Raw genomic sequence first — 25,611 nt, 5'->3', positions numbered from 1 at the left:
CCTACATAAGGGAAACAAAATACCATTACAGTGGGCGGCAGATCCCTTCATCCCAACAACCTGTACACCTGAAGATGGCCAGTTAGGCGGAAACATGTAGTGTCAATACGGAGAAAAGACGAGTGAATAATAACCGACGTTGCACATAGACGGCATAAAAGCAAAACACAAAGTCAGGTCTATGCAATGCAACAGGATGCCTCAATATAACATTAGGTTACTGATATTCAGTAAGGCGTAGTTTTGTGCGGTTTTTATACACGGTGGATGGTTGCTGGGAGTGTTATGTAAGCCAAATTTATTTGTGTTCCTTCTAATCTCCACAAAACTATCGCTTTCGCCTAGGGATACTTCAATATTTGTCATAGTCCTACATTTTACAGTTCTCCTTGAATTTGTTCTTTTTTCCAAAAGCGCAACACATGGTTGTCGAACAACATAGTAACGTTAGTAACATTAGCAGTACAGTAGTAGTAGTAGTAGTAGTAGTAGTAGCAGCAGAAGGAATAACAGTAGTGGTAGTAGTATCAGAGTTGCGGGAGTATAAATGCTTGCAGTCTTCAATAAATCTCATTCTATTTCATATTTTTACAGTTCATAACAACTGAAAGTTCTTCGTAGACAAAAGCGTGGTCGTAAAAAAGTTCTAATCATTCTAATTTGCGTCAGTTCAGTGAATGGACATGCCACCATCCATTCCTGCAGAGCACTACAACATGATCCAATTCGTGTTGAATGCCAGCGACGCCTCCTCTTCCTCATGTTACTTCTGGAAATGGAAAGACTGTCATTAGCACAGCCATCAGCTGCTGTCTTCCGGTCTGCTATTAAACCTGCAGGCAGGGCCGCTACTGAAGTCGTTAGCAGCACGAACACGAGGACATGCACTTGCATTTTGCACGGCATGACCTGCCCACCTACTACAGTGTGACTGACACACGGATATCAACCTGAGGCAGGTAGTGGCGAGGTAACATTTATTGGCGTGTATGCGGGACCAATCGGCGACTTGTATGGAAAATAAGTGAGCCTCCCGCACTCTCTAATGCGAGTAGCACGCACAAGTACTAACGTCGAATTTTCAGGTAACTCTTGTTAAAAATCCATGTTAGGTGGGTCCCTTGTCACCACGGCATGGCGCGTCCTCAGGTTACGGATGGAGGTGACGGCCTCCAGATATGGAGAGTAAGTGCGAATATATTGAATAAGCAATCGCGGACAGCCAAGAAGTGGTGTTTCTCAAGCTTGGGCGTGAGGCTAACAACTCCTCACTTTAAAAAAAAAAGGCTTTTTACGAAATGTCACAAAGGACCTTGGATGAATTCTATGGAAAACCAACCTAAGCCATGGAAAATGGATATGAGACATGGTACGTGGAATGTAAGAAGTCTGTATTGGGCACGTTCGTTCATGAGAGATGTGAAACAAATGTCACAATATAAGTTAGATTTAGTGGGAATCCAGGATATCAAATGGGACAGACGTGTCACCGAACCAGCAGGCGATTATATATTTTCATATGTGAAGAGGAATAAGAATCATGAATTAGGTACAGGTTTTTTGTGCAAAAGAGAATCATATCAGCAGTTATGACGTTAGAGTTTGTTAGTTATAGGATGTCATACGTAATACTGAAAGGTCGCTGCTCTGACATCAGTGTTCAAACTCTAACAAAGGATAACATTTATATATGACATAACTCCGTCCTAAGTGCAAACTATATTTATAGGTCTTTAGTCTTGTTCTTCTCTATACACTACATGTTTCGGCCCCAAACGGACATCATCAGGTGTATACACTCACGTATCTGTTACACTGCACTTATTTATAACATTTAAAATTTAAAAACATAGGTCTTCTTGATTAGCACTTATAAAATCTTCGGTTCTAATTTTAAATCCTTTAAATTTTTTCTCTAAGTTTTAAAATTTAAGAATGTCAGGATTACTCGCCATATGTCTCTAGTGCTGCAGCGGCTTCTTCTTGTATCTAGTATTGTATAGGTGTTATTCTGTGTAGTCTCCTTGTGTACGTGCCGCTGCTATCTTTACTATTGATGATAAGTAGGGCAGCTTCTACGACAAACTAGAATGGGTATTCGACAAATTTCCTAAATACCATAAGAAAATTTTGTTAGGAGAGTTCAGTGCCAAAGTAGGTAGGGAAGACATTTTCAAATCAACAATTGGGAATTAGAGTTAACACGAAATAAAGAATGATAATGAAGTTAGAGTAGTAAACTCTGCCACAATCAAAACTCTGGATGTCAAAAATACAAGGTTCCGGCATCGTAGCATTCATAAATCTATTGGACAACTCCTGATGGAAAGACTCACAATCAGATTGACCATATTTTGATAGGTAGGGGAGGGCATTGAAGTATACTTGATGTCTGATCATTTAGGACAGCAGATTGTGATACTGATCAAGACCTGGTGGTGACAATAGTTAGGGAGAGACCGGCAGTGAGCAAACAACAATGGCAGGTTACTGCGCGGGATAAACAGATGTATTGCTGAAAGTATGTTTCACTGAAACTTCTAGATACAATCACAACGATGTGATGGACGTGTCTGCAGAGTGAAACAACGACTTGTATACTAAAGGAAAATAATTTGTAGTAAAGGTCAGATGGCCGGTCATGGTAGCCGAGCGGTCTAAGTCATGGAGTGTCTTCGCTCGCTCGGATGCCAGGATCGTGGTTTCGAATCCCACTCAGGGCATGGATGTTTGTGTGCGTTTTTCTGTGTTTGTGTACAGGTAGAGGCCTTGAGACGAGCTGATCACCCGCCCAAGGAGTCCTACCGAATGTGTAAGATCTAGAAAACCGATGTGAACGGTGAAGTTCATGGAGGTAGGCCTAGGCCCACTGGGGCTGTAGTGCCAAGGAAAAAAAAAGTGAGATGAATTTATCCCTGTGCTTAATTGATTAAGTACCACGTCGTGAAGACGTATGACGTAGTGGAGGTATAGGACAACTTCTAGTACATAGTGAAAATACCTCCCTTTCTTTTAGGCGCTACTATAAGAAATATATTTGCGAATGAGTTGCGGATTTTTAGAGGGTAAAGTATAATGTATTAAAGAAATATATCTCTGCTGAACCAGCAGCGATTCTAACTAAAAGGAATATGCATATACCCTTAATTCCAGAGGGTGTAAATGTTGGTTTCAGAGAAGGTATCTTGCTCTCTTTCAGGCTATATTTTACGTGAAGAAGTTAGTTTCTCTTCATTTGTATACATGGACCTAATAGGGTAACTTAGAATTTTCCTTTTACCCAAAAAACATGAAAAGTATTTATATTGAGAAAGGAATGGCAGAAGAATTATATTTTCACTTGTATTTCTAAAAAATAAAATTATTCAAAACGCAAATCTTTGCACAGTCAGACATCGCTATCGTACGAAGGATGAAGCATTTTCTTTATGAATATGGAAAACTTTCTTTGATTATTAATGTAACGGATTTCATCAACGCGTTTCCAGGCAACAGCTCTGCAAACACGGTCCAACACGCAACAATAGATGAGGCTGCTGTTTTCTATATAGTCCGCGCTGGTAACGGACCAATGAACTCGCAGTCTGACACATGACACGTGTTTTCTGTGTGGTGTGCGCCATGCAACAATAGAGGGGCTATGTTTTCTGTGTGTGGTCCGTTCCGAGAGGATATTGGAGAATGCGGGAAAGGGAATTGACTGGACTTGAGTTGCGAAATTCAAAGGGAAAAGCAGTGTGGCCAGAAGAATTACAAAACTTAGTATGTGACGTCACATGTGCTGTAGTATATCGATATTGGGAGCGTGTAATTTGGTGAGACTTTTATACTTCCTGTGTTATAAATACGTTGCCAGGGAACGGACAGTGAAAGCTAATGGAAATTAGACTGAAAAAATTAGTGTGGAGTGATTGTAAGTTGTGTAAATCAGCAATAGAGTAAAAATTATTTGCAGTTACAACCTGAAGGTTCTTAATAAATCCAATTACCAACCCGAACCCCGTCTTTAGTCACCAAAATACGTGGCAATATCATACATAGCAGGAATATAAGTGCAGGAAAAATTTTGTGTTTTGTTTCCACAAGCGACATGCAGAGTTTAATATTAAGATTTACCGTAGGCATATTGACACATAAATACACTAAACATTCGTCGAGTTTCTCTTTGTGTTTTATCTTTAGCTTCTTGCTCTGCATTGAACTGGCAGGTAGTATAAAGGATAAGTAGGAAACAGATGTAGTTCCGAAACGCATCAACAGATGGAGGCTCTTCTTTCCATGAACGTTTATACTGTGGACAGCTCGTGCTGTATGATCTCTTCATACAATTGTGTGCCAGGAATCTAACCTAGTCCCCCTAACATTATGTGCAACAACTAATAATTACGGCATGTTTCGTTTCAAATGGATTGTTAAAATAAGTCTGTAACTGATGATGTGCACGCGGCACGTGATGGGGACTGTAGGAATACACTGTACTTCTTTGTCAATACAATTTTTCGGAGAACAGAGAGGAAGGAAGAATTTACTGCAAAGAATGTTAGAAAGTGATTTAAACTATATAATATGGAAAAGTACAGCCAGATTACAGATGTGATTATTTCCCTCTGGGAAGTGCAGAAAGAAACAGGAATATTTTCATGGCACTCTGCATTAGTCTAAGGAGAAGGTCGAGTAGATCATAGTTTGCATAACGAGTTATCTCACCTGCATCTGTCACATAGCACTGGAAGATGATAATTAAAGTAGTGTTAAGGGTCGTGGTCGTGGTCTATTTTCAGGCTATTTTACGGCTATTTTAGTTTGCTCCGTCCTTCCTTCCGTCTCTACAGACGAATCAGCTTGATAACCACTAGGCGGGTCTTAATGAAATTTCATATTAAGGGTTCTAATAAAATTTGTCAATACAATCCGCTTCCTGTTAAAACGGAACAAATTTGACGGGAACTTTACACGATGACTTGCAAGCGTCTCTGCGCGTATTTCGAGCGTAACTAGATCTGTATTTACTGAGACGAAAACCATTTTGAACAGAAGTTATAAAATGAACTAAAACACATGCTGTATGCTTAGTATGATTTTCACGGGTCTTAGAATATTCGTGATCAATTTTTAAAATGGCGTTACTAGCTTGTATATTAAATATTCAATAATGGTTCTCCGAGCAAGAGGGAAGATTATCGGACAATCAAGAATGGTTTCCGAACACATGCGAAGATTTCCGAGCAGTCAACAATGCTCTCCCGAAAATACGTGAGAGTTATCGAACTCTCTTAATGTCGCTAGTAAGTGAAAGACAATTAATCCAACCTGAATTTTATGTTCCCAATAGATAAATTCATACATCTATTTGACTAAAATATACTTGATCATGCAGCAGAATTTTCTTTTATTCTCACTCACAAGAGGCCAGACCACTTGAAATCAAACGCTTCACCTGTTTCAGCAAGAAATTACATATAAGATGCAAAATTGATTGAATTTGACTGTGTTGAAGCCAGATTTGATTTGTTCATTCAATATGGTGTTTTATTGAATGTAACTTCTGGGTATAGGCCCATATTCCAAAGAGGAACTATATTTATTTCTCGTTTAATGTCAGTAATAACAGTGAACAGTGAATCATTAACATTGTTTGTTTGTTTAGTACGTAGTTATAACTTCTTGCTGCTACGAATATGAATAAATTGCAATAAATATTTATATCTGAAAATAATATTTGATATTTGTAAAGAAGGGTTAATCGTAGTGTTATTTATTCAGTTTATATAAAATGATACATCTCCGGAATTATGGAATATTAATTCCCATTTTCACATTAGTTATTATTATTAGTTTTAAGTAACATGAAAATCGTGGCTATCGGCCTGACCTATATAATTTCTTCTACTCAACGGGACTCTTAATTGCATACTCTATAGTTCCAAGGATTCTAAATAAGATTATAAACATTTAATTCAATTATGCTTATTAATAAAATTTAATTTAAATATACTCATATGCTATTTCGTGTGCGTACATGAAACTGAAAATGTTAATGGCCAGAACCTTGTTCACTAACATTCTATTATGATTTTCCAAGCAACGAAATAGAATGAATATTATTACTCACAGCATTTTTCACACCACCACAAGAAACTGACAAACAGCATTGAAGACATGACGAGTCTGCTATTCACTTTGACGGGGATGAAAGCGAGTTCACATAACAAAACAGAAAGAGGGCAAAAAACGCATAATGGTCGGCAGCTTATCGCTACGTTAAGACAGCTAATAAGGACTAGCTCGACTGTCACCGTAACCTGATTCTTGTTCAAAGAGCGGAGTCCCAGACAATAATGACACGAAAGAAACCACGTGCAATCACATCATATTTACTGGTTATCCACGGTGGTTCCCCATCCTATCCCCCGGCGAACCATCTGTCACCGTGATCTCAGGCTGTGAAAAGCATTCAGCTTTATATAATGTAGTACCTACCACGAGTAATAATAAGCTAGATATGTCACCTGACATGCGCATAAAGAATTCCAAAGAATGGAGTGTCATGTGTGTGTGTTAAGCCATATGCAATTTTACGCGACGTGTCTTATTCGTGCATTGAAATCTCCCCCCTATTACCTAAGCCCGAATGCACACACTCAGACCTAAGTTAAGCTACAGCCACCCCTCGCCTTGTATACCTCTGAAGCCACTAGAAAACTTGCTATGTGGTGCATTCATAAAGCCGACACTCAAGCATTTGACGCTCTTACGAGAGGATTAGCCATATAATGGTTGAAAGGAATAGGAAAAGGAGTTGAGGCATTTCGGTTTGCAATGAAGGGAAGGGTATATAAGTTTACCAATGACTATGACATATACAGAGATCTTAAAACTTTCCACTTGGACAGATATTTCCTATTCAGACGGCCTCATCAATTTCTCTATCTTTCCTTCTTCGTATGAGTCCCAGGACTAGAAACTGAGATAAAAGAACGGAACTTTGGAAGGAAAGAATCAGTGATGAGTATGATGTCGTATCAAACGTTAAGGCTGGTTCACTAACTACTTAATGTAAAAATAATTCTAATCATCTAGTGAATGTACTCGTACGTATATGTAGGCGATGAGCGAGGCATTTGAAATATCGAATGATATTCTGGGAGGTAAGGGAGGAAGAGTGAGGGCACTCGAGATCGTACTTGATTGAAGCATTATGGTACAAGCCGGAAGGTTGCAGGATCGAATCGCAATGAGGTTCATTTTTTTAAGTTGCCTAACTATTCCAGCCGCACTATGGCCCTGGAGTTGACTCAGCCTCTAACCGAAATGAGTACCAGGAATATTCTTGGGGGTAAAAGGCGGCAGGCGCGTAAAGTTGACAACCTTGTCGCCATATATGATCCGATTGTCTAGAAAATGTGAGAACCTCAACATCTCACAACTCTATGGGCCTCCACGGTCTCTTACAGGGATACCTTTACTTTTTTTTTAAGGGAGGAAGAGTTGTTGACCTGCTAGAATGCGACGTCATACATTCAAAAGGATTCTGAGAATAATCACGACTAATGAGATGGCAGCGGTAAGAAGGAAGCAGTTGTGTTCGGGGTTAGTCTTGAAAAGGCTATCTATATCACAGTGACCTCATCAGGAGTACTGGTCCTTTCACTACCTCTGAGAGTGGATGCTGTGTAATGCATATTATTCCAACACATTTCTTCTTTGCAACTATGAATCTGATGTTTTCCTAAACAAACACTGTACGTCTTCGAAAGAAGAGAACACAGCACCGGCAGGAGAAGGATTAACGGTGACTATTATCGAATTATACAATAGGAGCCTTTAGGATATTACTTATTTTAAGGTCCTGTCGAAATTTTACCTCGAGGGAACTAGGAAAAGCATAATAATTCTAAACCAGAGTAGTCGAAAATTGGGTTAATAATTGAAAGTGAAAACTTGAGAGTACGAAACAGGATTTCTAACAATTTACTCTCTAATGAATTCATGGTAACTGAATATTGTTTCTAGCTATGTATATATAAGAAAGATTTTATATTATTTAAATTGTTGTCATAGTCGTTAGAAATATACGACCAGGATCATCATCCTCTTCAGATATTCGTTTCATAATCTTGAGCATTTTCAAATGGCAGAGGCTATACATAAACCCGGCTTACGTCTTTTGCACGTACAGTCTGTTAAGTGCTTCAATGATCCGGTCACTAATTTCGAAGCTTTCAATGATACATATTTCACTAAAATCCATTCAAGGCGCCAACGGAAAACTTTCTGCATCTGTGAATATCAACTACCACGTAAGGGCGTTGGTATCAAACTTGGATAAATGAAGAAATTAAAGTCTTGACGATCGGTTCATCCTTGTCTTCAATATTAGGGAAAAAGGCTTCGTTACACGTTACTGATTCTGTCGTCGTTTGTTACTCAGCAGAAAGTAAGTTATCCACAGCTGACAGACGAGCCATTTTATAGTGTATGCATGTGGCTAGTTACTTGAAGTCCCTCAAAGTGTAATAAAGTAAAGGTTAAAATATGAAACAAATGCGAATGAATGATTATAATACATATTTGGTGAATAAAGTATAAAATAAAAGTAAAGTAAAGCTATCCCTGTAACAGGCCGTGAAGGCCCATAGGGTTGCGAGATGTTGAGGGTCCCACATTATCTAGACAGTCGGCTTAAAGATGACGGTAAGGTTGTCAGCCTTAGCGCGCCAAAATAGGAAACTTAAAACGTGCAAAGCAATGATAGATAGAAGAAAAAGGAAATGATAGAAAGAGAAACAAATAAACTTGCAACAGTGTAGCTTAAGGAAATGCTGTGGAAACTGACATAACATTGTGAAGTTCTTTTGCTGGTTACTTGTCTTACGGCGTAGACTAGTATGAAGACATGTTCCTCTCTTTCGTGTCTCACAATTAACAGACTAGGGCGGCAGTAACGATAGACTTGCATTCTGAAGGCATACATTCGTGAGATATTTTCAAAATGCAGGATGCAACCACTCTAAGGGATCCAAATATTTCTGATGAATTAAACGCCGATTCTGCACTAATCATAATTTTTTAAACACAAAAAAAAACTAGAATAATCGCATCTGATACTGTCAAAGCGGTTATGGAGGTTCTGAAGATGGAAGTACTATGTTCCTCCCAAAAAGTCGCTGAACTTCTGCCAGACCCACACGGCGTGAGAATCCAGAATGTACTACCCTTGTCAATTCGACTGAAAGCAAACGGGCTCCTCAAATTAAAGTCAGAAAACAGCCGAAGTAAAAAAATCAAGACCTGTCAGATAACTGAAGCTGCAACCGGTCAAAAGCGGCCAGACTCCTTAATAGTTTGATAACATAAATAGTAATAGTCGGCATCAGACGTAAAAGAAGACGACTAAAGACGCCGTAAAAACAAGGAAGTGATGTGTATTTGGTGACATTAAAAATATCTGGCAACAGTAAGTACGTTATGAATTTAAATTAGCCAATTAATACACAGAATGATAATGATTCCAAAGGTTGGGAATTGTCACTGCTAATTTCTCCACTTCAGGCACAACCTTAACACAAAAACTAGCCAAGAGACATATCAAAAAGCCCACCAAGGATCGAGAGCTTAACCTACCCATGCAGAAGGCCTGAGCTTGCTACTTTGAAACCAAGTAAGAGGAGGTTGTAACGGCATGTAGCACGCATGGGAGAGACGGAATACTTATACAGAATCTTAGTCGGAAAATTTGAAATTAAGAGACGATTTGGAAGATTTACGTGAAATAAAATTATAATATTAAAATGGATCTTAAATATGTAGGACTTGATAATGTGGATTAGATTCATCGGGCATAGAGTAAGGTAAAAACCCGGAAACTTGAGAGTAGGATAATGCAACTTCGAGCTCTATAAAAGTCAAGGAATTATTTAACTAGCTAAATGATTCAACTTTTTCAAGTTTAGGCCTAGTTATCTGGGTCTATTTCTACCATCATTATCGCCACTGAACTTCTTAAGGTAGCAGTGTTCAATAAACCCTGAAGAACATATAAAATTTTATCTGTAATTAGTGCCATGCCATGAAGATGCGCAGAGGCTTGAAGGAAAATATTCATCGACATTGTGATCATGAACTTTATAGGCATGAAACCCAAATTCTGTTGGGCCCTCTATCGTCGTTTTGGTTGTAATAAATTTCGTCACGTTTTCCACTTTGTCGGTGACGGAAAGCCAATTGTTGGTCCAACATGTCTTAAGATTCTTGCGAATGCCAAATAGTCCCGTGGGCAGAATTTTAGCAGGTCAGGTTCAGAGGGGGCGTCGTCACTTTTCGGCCACATATTGCCAAGAGTAGGGGTTTGCTCGTGACTTATAAGACCTCTTTCGGATTGGATGATTGGATTTATTGACGCCTTATATACACATTACTCGGAACTACAGGAGATACAGCGTTATCGTTGATCTACACACTTTCCAACTTACCACTACAAACACACTAGGGTTCTCAGTTTTCACTAGTCGTATCCAGGCAACGGATTTAGAAGAGTGTCACTGTCACTTCAAATCACATATGAAGTGTTCTTTAAACGGCCTAATTCCTTTCTTGCCATTATTCTGCAACTGTCAGTTCTGAAAACTTGACTCAGTTCAATTCCTCTACTCCAAAACTCATATCCTGATAGGCTGGCGTCTCGAAGCTCGACTCGATTCGACTCTACTGCTGTTCTGTTCCGGAACTCTTCCTTGTAACCAATTTGCATGGACCACACGGAAAACACTGTCTGTTGACTCGTAATTATCTGGCGTGTTTACTGAACCCTTGCTTAACCATAGACATTCTATTGTTGCGCGCGTTGGCTCCCGTGATTATGTGTTTACCGAGTCGTTGCCTAGAAGTGGATCTATAGGTCACAATATGTTATAAGAGGTATACCACCGAAAATATTCATCATTCTGAAATGTTGTACTAGATAGAAATGGATACTGCTGAACTACCTAGTGCTCTGGTCGTCTCTACTTTTTGGGTAAGTGCCCATTTAGATTTTACCATTCAGTCGGAAAGCAATTCTGAAAAGCAGAATTTAGGGCTTGTACGAAAACTCCTTGACTCACTTGGCTGGTAACCAATCTCAGGCTGTGCAGTTCGTACCATGTCACTTTACTGGCTTCAATAATCTAGATACTTAAACTGACATCTATGTGGAGATCACTGTTTTCTGCGAAGTGACGCTGTGTAGTTTGGTAGCTATCAAAATACATAAATTTACGTTTCAGAAATTAGTAAGCTTTGTAATCCCGAAAACCTCAAATCTGACATTTATAAAGCTGGAGAACATATGACTGAACTTAAAACATATTGGAAGGCTGTTTACTTGCATTTCATGTTGAGACATATTCACGGGAGCCGGGATATCTCAGTCGGTATAGCGACTGGCTACAGGCTGGACGACCAAGGGGTCGGAGTTAGAGTGCCGGTAGGGTCAAGAATTTTTACTTCTCCATGTTGTCCAGACAGGCTTCGGGGTCCATCCAACCTCCTATAAAAGGGGTACATGGAGCTCTTTCCCAGGGGGTAAAGCGGCCGGAGCGTGAAGCAGACCACTCACCTCCACCTAGTGCCGAGGTCAAGAAACACATCCCTCCTCCCATACACCTTCACGGGGTAGTGCTTAATTAGTTAAGAACAGGGACAACATTTATTTTTAACATATTGTTCATTTCAGGTCACGAATTTTCGGACGGGCTATAGGAATGTTCAGGCATTGCCGGCAATATTTCATGTAAATTATGATCGTCTGACGGAGGCTCTCGCTGCAAACGAAAACTGATGGACGGGTTTACAAGTGGCTGCGGTGGTGACAGACGAAAGAGAAATGTCCTCTCTGTTAAAGAGAGCGAGAAACCATGCGGGAGTCGTTTCATCTTTTGAATCAGGACTGATGTGAGTTTTTGTTTGGAAGTAGAGACCAGAATACTCGAAGAAGGGGAAGAGGGGAGATGTTATAAGACCAATTTCACTCCCATTCATCTCCAGTTAGTCGGAAATTTTAATAAGGCGGTGGAAATATAAATCAAAAAGAGTGGCGGGGGCTATTAGAGTGTGACTGTGTGAGAGCACCCTTCCCCTGGGATTCAATGAGAAATTCACGGGAGAGTTGAACCGCAGTGTTGGTAGAAGAGAATCTCTGAATATATACCCGCCAAATGAATACAGCTTCATTGTAACTAGAGTGGCAACTTAGCTCAAGCGGAAAGCTGCAATGGGGGGCACATGCTTGTATGTCTATTTTATGATCTACCCAATACGTCTTCGTGGCGTAGTGTTTAATTAGTGAAGCACAGATACAACTTTACTTCTACGGACTACATGATCCAGTTGCAGTATCTTGGTCGATAAAGCAGATGGGCCAGAACTCCTTTGATTACCGAATATTTTAGGTTTCGTCCAGCAACATCCCATAAATCGACAAATATCTTTTTCTAGTGCCGATGATCCAAATCGCATGGACAATATGCCGTAAATACTTTTCTCTTACTTGAGGAGTAAATGGTGTATTTTATTTTCTCCTCCTAAGCTATGCTACAAGCCGGAAGGTCGCGGGTTCAAGTCCCGATGAGGTCACTGGATTTTTTTCAGTTGACCTAACCCTTCCAGCCGCACTAGGCCCTGGGGTTTACTCAGCGTCTAACAGAAATGAGTACCAGGAATTAATTAAATAATTTTCCTGGGGAATAAAACGCGGCCGGCGCGTAGGGCTGACAATCTTACCGCCATCTTTGAGCCGATTGTCTAGACAATGTGGGAACCTCAACGTCTCACAACCCTATGGGCCTTCAAGATCTGGTTCGGGGATGGCTTTACTTTTTACTTTTACTGAATCTTTATTTCAAAAAATTTCAGAGGCACAAACATTGTGTCTAAGCAAATTTCCGTTCACTGTCTAAGTAGTCGACAGCTTGTAATTGAAAGGACGCTAAATATTGTAGCGTTGTAGCCGTTGCTATGCAACGACCGCGAGATAAGCGGGTATTCCAGGGTAATTTCCAGGCTCGGTAAGTACCTTCCCGCAACAACAAACACGAACGCAACAATGATACAGCAACAGAGAAAAGGTGTTTTCTGTGTGGTCCGTGACGAGGTGTAAAAGCGATACGAAGTTTAGAGCTTAGTCATACCCCCTGTGGAGGCGTATTATATTGGCCTATTGTACCAGCCCCAGATGATAGGTGAGGGTGATTGTGGAGCAATTGGTGGAATGAAGATTGACAAGGGAAACCGAAGTACTCGGAGAAAACCCGTCCCAGCGCCACTTTGTCCACCACAAATCCCACTTGACCTGACCCGGGATCGAACCCGGGCCGCCGCCGTGGGAAGCCAGCGACTAACCGCTCGAGCTATGGCGCGGTCTATTAAATAAGCTACTCTAGTGTAGCTGCTTCAGTTTCTGTCGGCTTCAATGGAGTCTACAGCTTATTGCTTAATGTGAAATTTGTGTCTCCTATAAATACAAATGTGTAAAATGAGGATTCAAGGCGTTCTTTCATTTGTCACTTATTTTACTATTTGAATGTAAAGCAGACGATTTGCAATGTATATTTAATGTAACCCTAGGCTGCCTCATAGCTCAAGCGGTTAGTCGCTGGCTTCCCACCGCGGCAGCCCGGGTTCGATCCCGGGTCTGGTCAAGTGGGATTTGTGGTGGATAAAGTGGTTCTGGGGCGGGGTTTCTCCGAATACTTCGGTTTCCCCTGCCAATCTTCATTCCACCAAATTCTCCATCATCATAATCACCTGGGGCAGGCCACAATAGGCCAATCAGTGGCCGCCGTGCCGAGTGGATCCAGTTGGACTCCACCCCCCGACAAGCGAATTTTTAATGTAATCCTTGTTCTTATTAACTGACTGATAAGGAAAATATTACGTACAATAGGCGCTGCGATATCACGGCAGTGTCCGACTTTTTTTAATTATTCCATACCCTGCCGTCCTCAGAAGTATTACTGTCTAGTAAATGCAAGTTTTTTTCTTCAATTTCAAGTACAGTTCTTTTATAAAGATTACTGCTGTCTCGGAATGGAAGGTCGTGTAGTCTGGTAGATGGACACAAACTTTTCGAACGAATCTACTGCCTTCATCTTCATGATTGAAGACACCCTTGTACCTTGAGGGACCGAAATGATAGCATCTATTTACAAAATTACAAAGCGTCAGATCTCAGAAGATGTTACCGGTGAGAGAACCTAAATTATCACCAGTTTTATGACATTTCTTAGTGTTGTAATTTCGCCAGATTATCTCTCTTGCCTGTAATAAACTGAAAATGTCCTAAATTTGTGGACAAGATAGGTTACCTATAACTTATTTTCTAATGTTGCATGTATGGGCTCTTAGTATTCCTGGGTTGCTGTCGTCGTCCATTGCTTACCATCCAGAACAGAACAAAGTATTTCCGAAACCTGATATGTCTCTGTCCTCAGGTGAAAATGTTAGGACGTACCCACTCAGTTGGGTCCGCTAACCAACGCCAGTCCTTCTACTTGACGGAGGAAGCGAATCCATTTTCCAGAATATTATATTCTGCTCTGAATGTCGCAGCCCAGGAAACCAGAAGCTAAGTGCACTATGGGACCTACTATTGTCAGAACCTTCTATACTTGTCCTATATCTGCAATTTATTGCCTTTCCTTGGTGTTATATACCAAGCATGTAAACTAAAGTTTTCTTGAAAACTGTTTCGGTTTTAAATCCTATTTTCAGTGTACTTTCCTTATTTTGAAAAAAATAAAAGGGACTCGTGAGATCACTTACTCCGGTCTAGAAAACCGAAATTAACGGCCGTGGGGATTCGTTGCGCTGACCACGCGACACCCTCTATCCGCTAAATTTGGCAACAACTTCGCCGGCAAGCGGCGGTCGCTAGGTCTGTATAGTTCGTATGCAGACTAAAAACGCGGAGTTTTTTATTGAGATCAATTACTGTCTGTGTGTCCGTCTGTCCGTCTCTGTATCATCTTCCCTAATTTTTATCAGGAGACTTTTGAGTTCAACTTGCTGTGTATGCCTGTGTATCCCCCTGACATCTCCGTTTTCTATTCGGTGCGTGCCTTATCAAAGAAAGTAAGTGATTAGTCCTTCCCATAACTTATTGTAGAATTTAGCCATAGAGGCGCTGTCATCGTTTTAATGCATGCACTGTTGTGCTGTTATAGGCTTGCTTTTGGCCAGTCGATTCCAGAAATAGAATAAATTTGGCCCTGTGATGAAAAACGATATTCGGCCCACGTCTGTCTGCAGTGTCGCACAAAAATGGAAAGCAAAAGGACAGCCTCTGCGTCGTTGTGTAAGTAAACAATGACAGGAACCCAATGTTTACAAAGTGAAGAAGGAAGAGTAACTTGCTTTGTGAATATGATTAATGGCCCGAGTCTGGGAAGCCAGCCATTTGTAAAGCGTAAGTCTTTGATGCACTTGCATGCAAAGGATGTGTCTAGGTGCCGAATGTTCGCCAGTCGGCCGGAAATGGCGCTATCAATCAGACACGGCTAATTGCAGTGTGTGGAGTGCTTGGGGTCAGTCGCTCAAGTAGGGAACTGGCTCATGACACAGGGTACAATTATAACAGGATGGATACCAGATCATCAGCACACAAATCAGACATGAAAAGATTGCCACTAATTTAGTGACTAGACAGTAATTAGTATTTAATAACTATCTAGCAGTTTTTATAAGAATTTTTAAGGGTACGACTTTGTTCTCTTTTGTTTTAGCTAAAATAAAATACTCTTTTGCTTGCTTTACGAAATTACTGTATATTTTTAGTTGTACTAAAGTAATATTCATATTACAATCAGGTGGTCCTTTTCACATTACTCTACATTTTTAGTTGTATTAAAGTAACCGACGTGTCGGAGTTCGAGTCCAGGTAGGGTCAAAAATTTTGGCTTCACCACGTTGTCCAGACCGGCTCTGGGGTCCAACCAGCCTCCTATCCAAAAGTACCGGGGACTCTTACCCCGGGGGTAAAGCGGCCGGGGCATGAAGCTGATTACTCACCTCCAGCTAGTGTCGAAGTCAAGAAAATGTGGATCTATACATCCACTCCCCCATACGTCTTCATGGCGTGGTGATTACTTAGTTAAGCACAGTGACAATTGTTAATTCATTCCAGTGTGACTGGACTACAGCCGCCCATATTCAAGGAAAGCTCTGAACCAAGTAAGTGAATGAACCCTCCCCATATGTCACACACACACAGAACAGGCATGTCCTGTCAGCAAAGGAGAAGCATTAATTGGACGGTATATAAATCAGTAGTCCTGTATTTAAGCATCTTGTTGCATTAAAAACAAATTCCGTGGTTTTAGCCCGCGAGCGAACTATACCGACCGAGCGATCGCCGCTTGTCCGTGAAGCTAGTGTCAACCTTAGCAGATAAAGGGTGTCACGTGGTCAGCGGAACGAATCCCCACGGCCGTTAATTTTGGTTTTCCTCGACCACGTTCCAGACCCACTTCTTCTCAGAAAATTTCGTAGCGTTGGGAATCAAACCCGGACCTCTAGATCTGTAGCCAGGAACTATGACCTATCTAATACTGTTTATTGTACTATACAGTCCGTCAACAATGCAACAAATTGTTCCTTCTTTCTTACACTTTCACTTTCGACACAATATGTTTCGGCCCTAAATGGCCATCTTAAAGTGTCTTACCATGCTGAAACTGCTACACTGCACTAATATTGTCTATTCGTCGCATATGTGACTGCACGCTTCATGATTTAAAACGTAATACTCTTAGTCAATTGGTATGCGCTAAAAGAGCAGTCTGCATAGTCAGAACAGACCCCTGTATTTCATCTTAACCTTAACGTCCATATTGTCTAAACACCCGTAACGTCTTAGAACTTAATCCAGACTTCCCTTTCTTCTCCAGCCTAATATCTATTTTTAAGAAAAAATAGTTTAACATTTATGGGACAATTTTTTAGTATATTTTAGTAGCGAATCACCTGCATTGTGGAGTAAAAGATTTGGTGTCGCGAACTAGTAACCTTTGTACTGAGAACCCTAAAATTATAAAAATACGTCCAAGACTACAGAATCATGTCTCTGAAGACATAAGAAATACCGCATTAGTGCAAACTGATCGGTGAAAGAAGGAATATGTTTGCATATCGCGCTTACTTTAAGGTAAGTGGTGTTATATTAAAATATCAAATATCAAATTCAAAATTTGAAAATAAAAATCGTTCTTAAGATTTTCTGCCTGTCAGACACTTAAATTATTTTCATATATTTTCCCCCGAAAAAAAATCTACATTTCAAAACTGATATAGGATTCAGGAAGAACTCTTGACTGAAAGGACTTGTCAAATTTTAAATTTCTCAGAAACCCGAGACACCCGATTTATTCGACAGATTGAAATAACAATGAATATTATATAGTGAACTAAGCAACATTTTGGACACTTACGTCCATAAATGACTGGAAGTTAACTAAAATAATTAGTGTCATAACAATTCCATTTTTCTAATGAAAGTATGACGCATAATTTGGCTTACTGTAGGATGCAATCCCAATAGTTTCTAACATTCAAATAGTGAACATTAACGTAATGCCGCTTTTTCTTATGATGATATACACTAAAGAAAAAAGATAGACAAGCTTACAAAATTTGTTATTTTGGAAATAATACACTGATACATTGGGTTTTTGGACTTCATCCATCGTCCTGGTTTTTAAGATAATTAATAAAAACACGACGTTTCGGAAACTGGATCTGTTTCCGTCCTCAGGTGAAGGAAAACACCTATTCTGTTGGGTCCGTTAGAAAGAGCTAGCCTCAATCACTGGACGTGATTCTTCTCGGCAAGGAAGAATCATGAAGTAAGTATTCTGAGCTCAAAAGAAAATGGGAAGCATAATAGGCCTGTATATCACAGAACATCATGCAAACAAACTTTCTTACCTTTCACTGGACAGCAACAGACATTTTGTATCCATACAAGCAGCATAAAACCTGGAACAACAGACGATATCATATATACGCATTTTCGGGACTGATGGCCTTAAAGGAAATTAATTACCAACAGTTCTAGGGTCATTTTGAATAAGTTCAATCAAAGCAAATATTTTAGCTAGAAACTCCATAGAGCTTAGCCCATCTTGATAATCCGTAAATCTCTTATCTACTCAAGACCCCCAGCAATTTATGGATCCAGAAGGTTCATTGCCGTATTCACAAAAGCCCTCCACTGGTCCTCATCCTGCTCCAGATCAATCTAGTCGATAGGACTCCATTCTCTCCCTCTAAGATCCGTTTTAATATTGTCCACCCACCTATGTCTAGTTCTTCCTTGTGGTCTCTTTCCTTCTGGCTTCCTCAACAATATACCATATACATTCATCTTCTCCCATTCCTACTACACGCCCTGCCAATCGAATTTTCCTTGAGTTAGTCATTCTAACTATACTTGGTGACGAATACAAACTATGAAGCTTCTCATTATGCATTTTTCTCAAACTTCCTGTCACTTCATCTCTCTTCGGTCCAAATATTCTCCTTGGCATCCTATTCTCGAACACCCTCAGTATATGTTCCTCCCTTAATGTCAGAGACCAAGATTCACACCCATACAGAGCCACAGGCAAAATTATAATTTTGTACATTCTGATTTTTACGTTTTTAGACAGCAAATGAGAATTCCATGATTTATTTAATCCGTGGACTTAAATCAGTGCAACAGGACGCTAAAATATAACATTAGCAAATGAGAAGATGAAAGCTTCTGAAAAGTATTTTACTTAGAAAGTTATAAATATTCCCATATACGTTTAATATTTCCTACTAATATTCTGTTCATTATAAATTATAGGGCTTTGGATTCGTAATTAACCTTATATGTTTTATTGTATCTTTTGCCTTGAACAAAAATATATGTTTCACATTGCCAATGCAAAATATGTATTCATGTATTTTAATTTAATAGACCATAAATTGGAAGAAAATAAAACACTGTCTGTTATTAGTATTTTCATTGTTATCGTTACTGTTATTGTTATGAAGAAAGCTTGAAGGGAATGGAAAATGATGTTGTTTAAGGAAATCAAATTTCATAACCTTATTAATGAGACAGACGAAGTCTGAAGATATTGCACATCTTTCATTAAGTCTTGTGACAAGTAGAACATTTTGTAAGCATCTGATCTGCGTATTAGAATTACTGTAAATCGTGTTATTTTTTATATAAAGAGTGAAATTAAAAACCATTTGCTAAGCGTAATACTGGCTCCATGCCACAATATCATAGAATTTCCAAATGTAACATTGCTCCTACAGTCCACAGACGTGCTTCTCGTGTTCTGAGTAGTGCAGAATGGTATTGTCCAGAGGTCCCAGAGGATGCTAAACAAAATTGATACACAAATCATTAAGAGCAAAAGGATAGGGATACAAGGGAAACATTGATTCCAAAATGGTCTGAACTTAAAACCAATGTTAGCTCTAATACCTTGCCCCATGCAGTGTACAGTTAACAATATCGGATTATATTAACTTCCTTTTGAAAAACAATCATTCCGAAATCAAAGCACATTTAACAAAGAAAGCGAGAATGAAACTACGTATATATCCATTTGTATGTTGGTATACTAACAAATACTTTCAGAATGAATGGTTGATATACGTTAGAGTTTGAGCTAATAAACTGTGATGAGTGTGTTCCTAGATACGCCTTAATTTTATTACCACCAACAATAACGGATAACGTGGCGGTCATTTGAACTCCTTACTTACTTACTTACTTACTTACTTACTTACTTACTTACTTACTCATGGAGATCAGCCCTTCTAGAGGAGCCGCCAATTCTGCAGCTACTCAAGAATTTCCCAGCATTTTATGGAACCCGAAGGTTCAATACCGTGTTCACAGGATCCCACCACTTGTCCCTATCCTGAGCCAGATAAATCCAATCCATGCCATCCCGTCCTGTTTCTCCAAGATCCATTCTAATATTGTCCACCCACCTATGCCTTGGTCTTCCCAGTGGTCTCTTTCCTTCTGGCTTTCCCACCAATATCCTATACGCATTCCTCGTCTCCCCNTCCTCAACACCCTGTTCTCAAACACCCTCAGTCTATGTTCCTCCCTTAATGTCAGAGACCAAGTTTCACACCCATACAGAACCACAGGCAAAATTATAGTTTTGTATATTCTAATTTTTATGTTTTTGGACAACAGACGAGAAGACAAAAGGTTCTGGACTGAATGGTAGCAAGCATTACCCGAGTTCAATCTCCTCTTAATTTCCTCCTGAATCAGGTTTCGATCTGTTATCGTTGTTCCCAAATATCTTAATTGTGCCACATTTTCAAAACATATGTTTCCTATCTTTATGTCATGATTTTGCCCTGCATTTTGGTGACGAGACAGCAACTTGTGTTTACTTCTAGACCAGCCTCCTTACTAGTGCCAATTAAAATTTTGTGTTTCTCTTTATGGTTGATAATATAGATACCATAAAGAGAAACAGTAGATTCACATCATCGGCGTAGGACAACAGCCGACGTGTCCCATTTAATTTCAGTCCCACCTGGTTTCCCTGGACCTTCCTAATGGCATATTCTAAAGCAAAGTTGAAGAGGAGTGGTGATAAAGTATCTCCTTGCTTTAGATCATTCTGGATATGAAAATTATCAGACAAATGTTTACCTATACGGACTTTACTATACGTTTCGTTCAAACACATCTTAATCATGGGTATCCCAAAACCTATCATAATTTTGTACAATAATTCCCTCTTAACCGAATCATAAGCTTTCTTGCAGTCTACAAATAGCTGGTGTACTCTTTTATTGTACTTCAATTTTTTCTCTAATATCCGACGAATGCAAAAGATCTGATCTGCAGTTGGTCTGTTACGTCGAAACCCACATTGATGATCCCCAATAATTTCATCCTGTATATGGGCTTAGCCTGTGGCGGATACATGCAAGATAAAAAGTTTACGAAGTTTTTTAGCTAAAAATGAAAAACATGTTTGCAACCAAGATCGCATGATAAATCTCATTTAGTCGATATATGCACTAAGAGAAATTATGCAAACAGAACATCACATTACATAATTGTAAAAAAGAATGGATTCATTTTCGCGGTCGAAGAATATGCTAAGAAAGAAATCAGCAAGGAGGAGGTAGCAAGCAGATCTAATCTCGACCCTGGAGATGGAGACGACATGTTTCTCCTAAACGTCTGTAGACATTCAACGGAGCACACGACTTTATATCCCAGAAGACAGAAATATACATATCAGCCGCTGTGAGGCCCTCAAACCCTACGAGGGTGACATATATAAATCCCTTATTATTATTTTTATTGCTAGTGGGGTGGGACTAAGTCCCTTGTACTGCGGCCACTTCTGGCCTATTTTACCAGCCCCAGATGATAGGTGAGGGTGATTGTGGAGCAATTGGTGGAATGAAGATTGGCAGGGGAAACCGAAGTACTCGGAGAAAACCTGCCTCAGCGCCACTTTGTCCATCACAAATCCCACATACGCATAACCGGGATCGAACCCGGGCCGCCGCGGTGGGAAGCCAGCGACTAACCGCTTGAGCTATGGCGTGGCCCTTAACTTCCGGTTCTGTTTAACCGTTGGTACCGTCTGCATTCAACAAGAGTGTCCGTGTAGTCGAGTTGAAGCCTTCACTGCGACAGGACACAATGAAGTTTTCTGTGGTGATCGGCGGCTTCCTTAGGGCTGCAGTACTCGGTACTACAGCGCTCTTCTCTCTCGAAGTGCAGCATACATTACGTTACACCGATTTCTTTTGTACACATTTCATAGGATGAAAGTGCCCGTTTCCTCAGATACACTGGATTCATGATGTTGGAGGTATACCAGTTCAGCAGTACTGATGTTCCCTTGAAGACCTGCCAACCGATAGCTTCGATACTTTTCTCATGATTCTACATGAAAAGGGCCATCAATGTACATAAGGCCTTTCATACGGCACGTTCTGACAGATAAGCATCTTTTCAATAGCTTTCCGTCTGAAGTGTTCCCTTATGTGTACAACATGCCGAATGAAAGAGGCAAGCAGTTCTCAGCTGAGGGCTAACCGACATCGGTCTAAAATCCTACAAACAAGGTCATGGAACGACTAGGTGTTCAAAGCTTGGGTTCTCGTTTTAATGTGGTAGTTTTGTATTGGTGTGAAACGTGGTCCCTGACACTGAGAGAACATACACTGGAGGTCCCCGAGAACAGGGACGTGGGAAGCAGTGCTACGAAGTTGGAGAAAATTGCTTAGTGAGGAGGTTAATAAATTGCAAATAAGTTCTAATCGTTTATGACGATAGTATATTGTGTTTCTGGACATTATCAATCGTCCTCTTTTCCTTCGAAACACACGGCGTTATGGAGACTATCTCCGGAAATAGGGAGCGACTCCATTGGGTTAGCTATTCAGTCAGTTAAGTACTGCGGCCACTTCTGACCTATTGTACCAGCCCCAGATGATAGATGAGGGTGATTGTTGAGCAATTGGTGGGATGAAGATTGGCAGGGGAAACCGAAGTACTCGGAGAAAACCTGCCCCAGCGCCACTTTATCCACCACAAATCCCACTTGACCAGACCCGTGATCGAACCCGGGCCGCCGCGGTGGGAAACCAGCGACTAACCGCTTCAGCTATGGTGCCGCCCTTAGTTAGTTAGTTTGTTAGTTAGAGGCGGGATACGTCAGTCAGTAAAACGACCAGCCACGGGATGAATGATCGAGGTTCAGTTTCCGGAAGGGACAGGATTGTTCCGATGAGGATCTTGAACGAACTCAGTTTCCTTTCCGATGCTTAACCGGTGGAACTTCCTCGGGAGAGCGAAGATGAATACTAACCTCCACGTGTTGCCGAATACTAACATTTACTTCCACGCTCCTTATAAACATTCATGGCATTTTATTTAGCCGAAGCGGCAACAATCATCCAAGATTTACTGTTCGTGGGAGAAGTGGATAACTTACTCCTCGGGGCTGGGGTGTATCCTGGGAAATCAGCTTACCCAGAAGATAATGAATTGCATATTGCAAGAACATGTTAAATTAGGCCCTGAAGATTCAAGTCAATGTCAATATCAAAGTTATGTTACGACCGACGGCCAGTCGGCCAGTCTGCCTTGGTGTCAAATCGCATCTGGGGCCCAAGACAAGATTTTTTGTTACTGTCAGACAGTTGCGGGTTTGTTCAAGTGGGGAGCCCTCTCTGACGAGAGGATGGTGTGCCGTTTAAAATTGCTGCTGGCCCTCGCCAGTGCAGTCATATTTACCGCTGTTAAAATCTGCAATACATATCATCTATATTTATAATTTCACATATCGGCATTCTACATAGCTAGTTGCTAAGGGTCCGGTGTCTTGTGGACACCTGCTATGTATAATTTTATTTTCTAGTGTGCACAATGTATACGTACAAGGCTTGACGTAGTAGATGATGCCCTAATCTATATAGTTAATTTTACAATGGCTACCTAGTCACGTGAGCGGTCATAAGCTTGACCTCTGTCAAGCTTAACCCTTTTATATTGTCTCGTCTATTAGTGACTAGTAGACGGGGTTTGGATTGGTGAGTCGATTTATTGGATATCCACTAGTCGTAACTACAAATAATTACAACACTCCCAAAATTACTGTATTTATAACACATGTAAAGTCACACATTATGTCTTCTCTGGCTGACTTCCATCTCTTCAACTACCGTGATGCAACTGAGTATCAGCTGCTTCGGTTTGAGTCTGAGTCTTATGTTACGACCGACAGCCAGTCGGCTAGTCTTTCTAGGAATAAAGCACCCATCTGGAGCTTAAGACTAAATTTTTATTGCTGTCAGACAGTTGCGGGTTTGTTGATGTGGGGCGCTCTTTCTAACGAAAGGACTGGTTTGTCGTCTACAATTGCTGTTGGGCCTCGACAGCGCAGTCATTCTCGGGTCCTAGTCCTGTTGGACTCGCGACCATATTTTATTTTCTCTCATTCTCACTATATAGCTGCACGACGGACCACACAGAAAACAACAAGTTATGTGATCACTACCCAGCCAGCTCATTGGCGCGCTGACTGCTGCCTAGCAACAAGCTGTATTATTCGTCCACTGGGACACAGTTTCCATAGCTGATCGTTGGTACGTGTTTACCGAGACGTTGCCTGGAAATGCTTTGATCAATTCTGTTACAATATTTTCTGTGAATTGGTTCGTACTTCACAGGAAACTGGAAACCTCCGCTATAAAATCAACAGGTTAATGCCGTTTAGAGAAACAATTGCTGTTTTTTGTAAGAACCATACGGAACACACAAGTTTGTTCTGTGAGCAGAATGCTAACGTAGGTGCTACAGTAACCACGGGGTTTTAAACGGTTGAAAATAAACAGGTAAAGTTGTACCTCTGCCAAACTAATTAAGCACTACGCCATAAAGGCGCATGGGGGAAAGGGTTTATAGATCCATATTTTCTTGACCTAGGCACTAGTTGGAGGTGAGGTGTCAGCTTCGCGCCCCGGCCGCTTTACCACCGGGGAAAGAGCACCTGCACCAACTGGACAGGAGTTTGGGTTGACCCCAGAGCCGATCTGTACGACGTGGAGAATAGAAAATCCCCGATCCTGCCTGGACTCGAACTCCGATCCCTCAGTCGTCCAGCTCGTAGATAGTCGCTATACCGACTACGCTATCCTGGCTCCGACGGTTGAAAATAACGAACTGAGGATGATAAAACTAAATTTGTGCATACCTTATTGAGCCGGTTCCGGGTCCAAGACCGCAGGTCGAGCAGGCCAGAGGTATCGGATATCGCAGGCAATCAGCAGATGTTTCAAGAGGGTCTCTGAATACAATTAGGTTTCATCATCGGCAATCTCTTGCGGTCCGAACATCCGTATCAGATTGCTTGACAAGGGAAGATAAGAGTCCCTGATGTTGCTTATGCTTTCCTTTGTTCATTAATACATGGACAAGACAACAGAAGAAGCTTCTAATGACGAAATGTGAGAGGGACAAGGATGAGAGCACACACCAAAATAAGTTACAATTTCTTAACATCCACAAGTTACACTTCCCTAATACAGACTACTCTAGACCGTACTGCGATTGCTTTTGTTTCGATAATGTAAATGTGGAATAGAAACATTGTAACAAGTAGAACTTCCGGCTGAGCAGACCAGGTGCCATGACTCAGCCTTTTCGTGATTTCCAATAATTTCTCCAGGTAACATTGAAGTTGGGCACGTCATACTCTACCCACATCATTTATAAGTTTTATAACTTATAGACTTCCCAGCCTTCATTTACATGAATAAGAAAGTACTACACATAAACAATCTTGTATTTTACACTGGCGGTTTTTTAAACTTCAAAAGCAATACATTTTACTGGAGTGGCAATCTAACTTATGGTACGCAAAATTTGAATTGTTATTCCATAATACCTTCTTGTAGGAGCCGAGATAGCATAGGCGGTATAGCGACTGGCTACGGACTGAACGAGCGAGGGGTCGGAGTTGGAATCCCGGTAGGGTCAAGAATAGTCTCCTCTCCATGTCGTCCAGACCGGCTCTGGGCTCCACTCATCCT

At 40.7% G+C, this 25,611-nt stretch overlaps 1 long non-coding RNA gene across 1 annotated transcript in view; it reads right to left on the bottom strand.

Annotated features, from left to right (window-relative positions):
• Window positions 1-630: 630 nt before the first annotated feature.
• The window catches only part of LOC117282370, a 160,821-nt gene continuing 135,840 nt past the window's right edge, over window positions 631-25,611 (bottom strand). Inside the window, exons 2-3 of the long non-coding RNA XR_004513099.1 lie at window positions 17,959-18,009; window positions 631-769 (exon numbers count right to left, since the gene is read on the bottom strand). This is a non-coding gene — a long non-coding RNA (uncharacterized LOC117282370). The remainder of the gene's footprint in view (window positions 770-17,958; window positions 18,010-25,611) is intronic.

This window comes from Cryptotermes secundus, unplaced genomic scaffold (assembly GCF_002891405.2).
Source record: "Cryptotermes secundus unplaced genomic scaffold, Csec_1.0 scaffold92, whole genome shotgun sequence".
NCBI lineage: Eukaryota > Metazoa > Arthropoda > Insecta > Blattodea > Kalotermitidae > Cryptotermes > Cryptotermes secundus.
The sequence above is the reverse complement of the archived record's forward strand: the minus strand, read 5'-3'. Positions and strand labels throughout refer to the sequence as shown.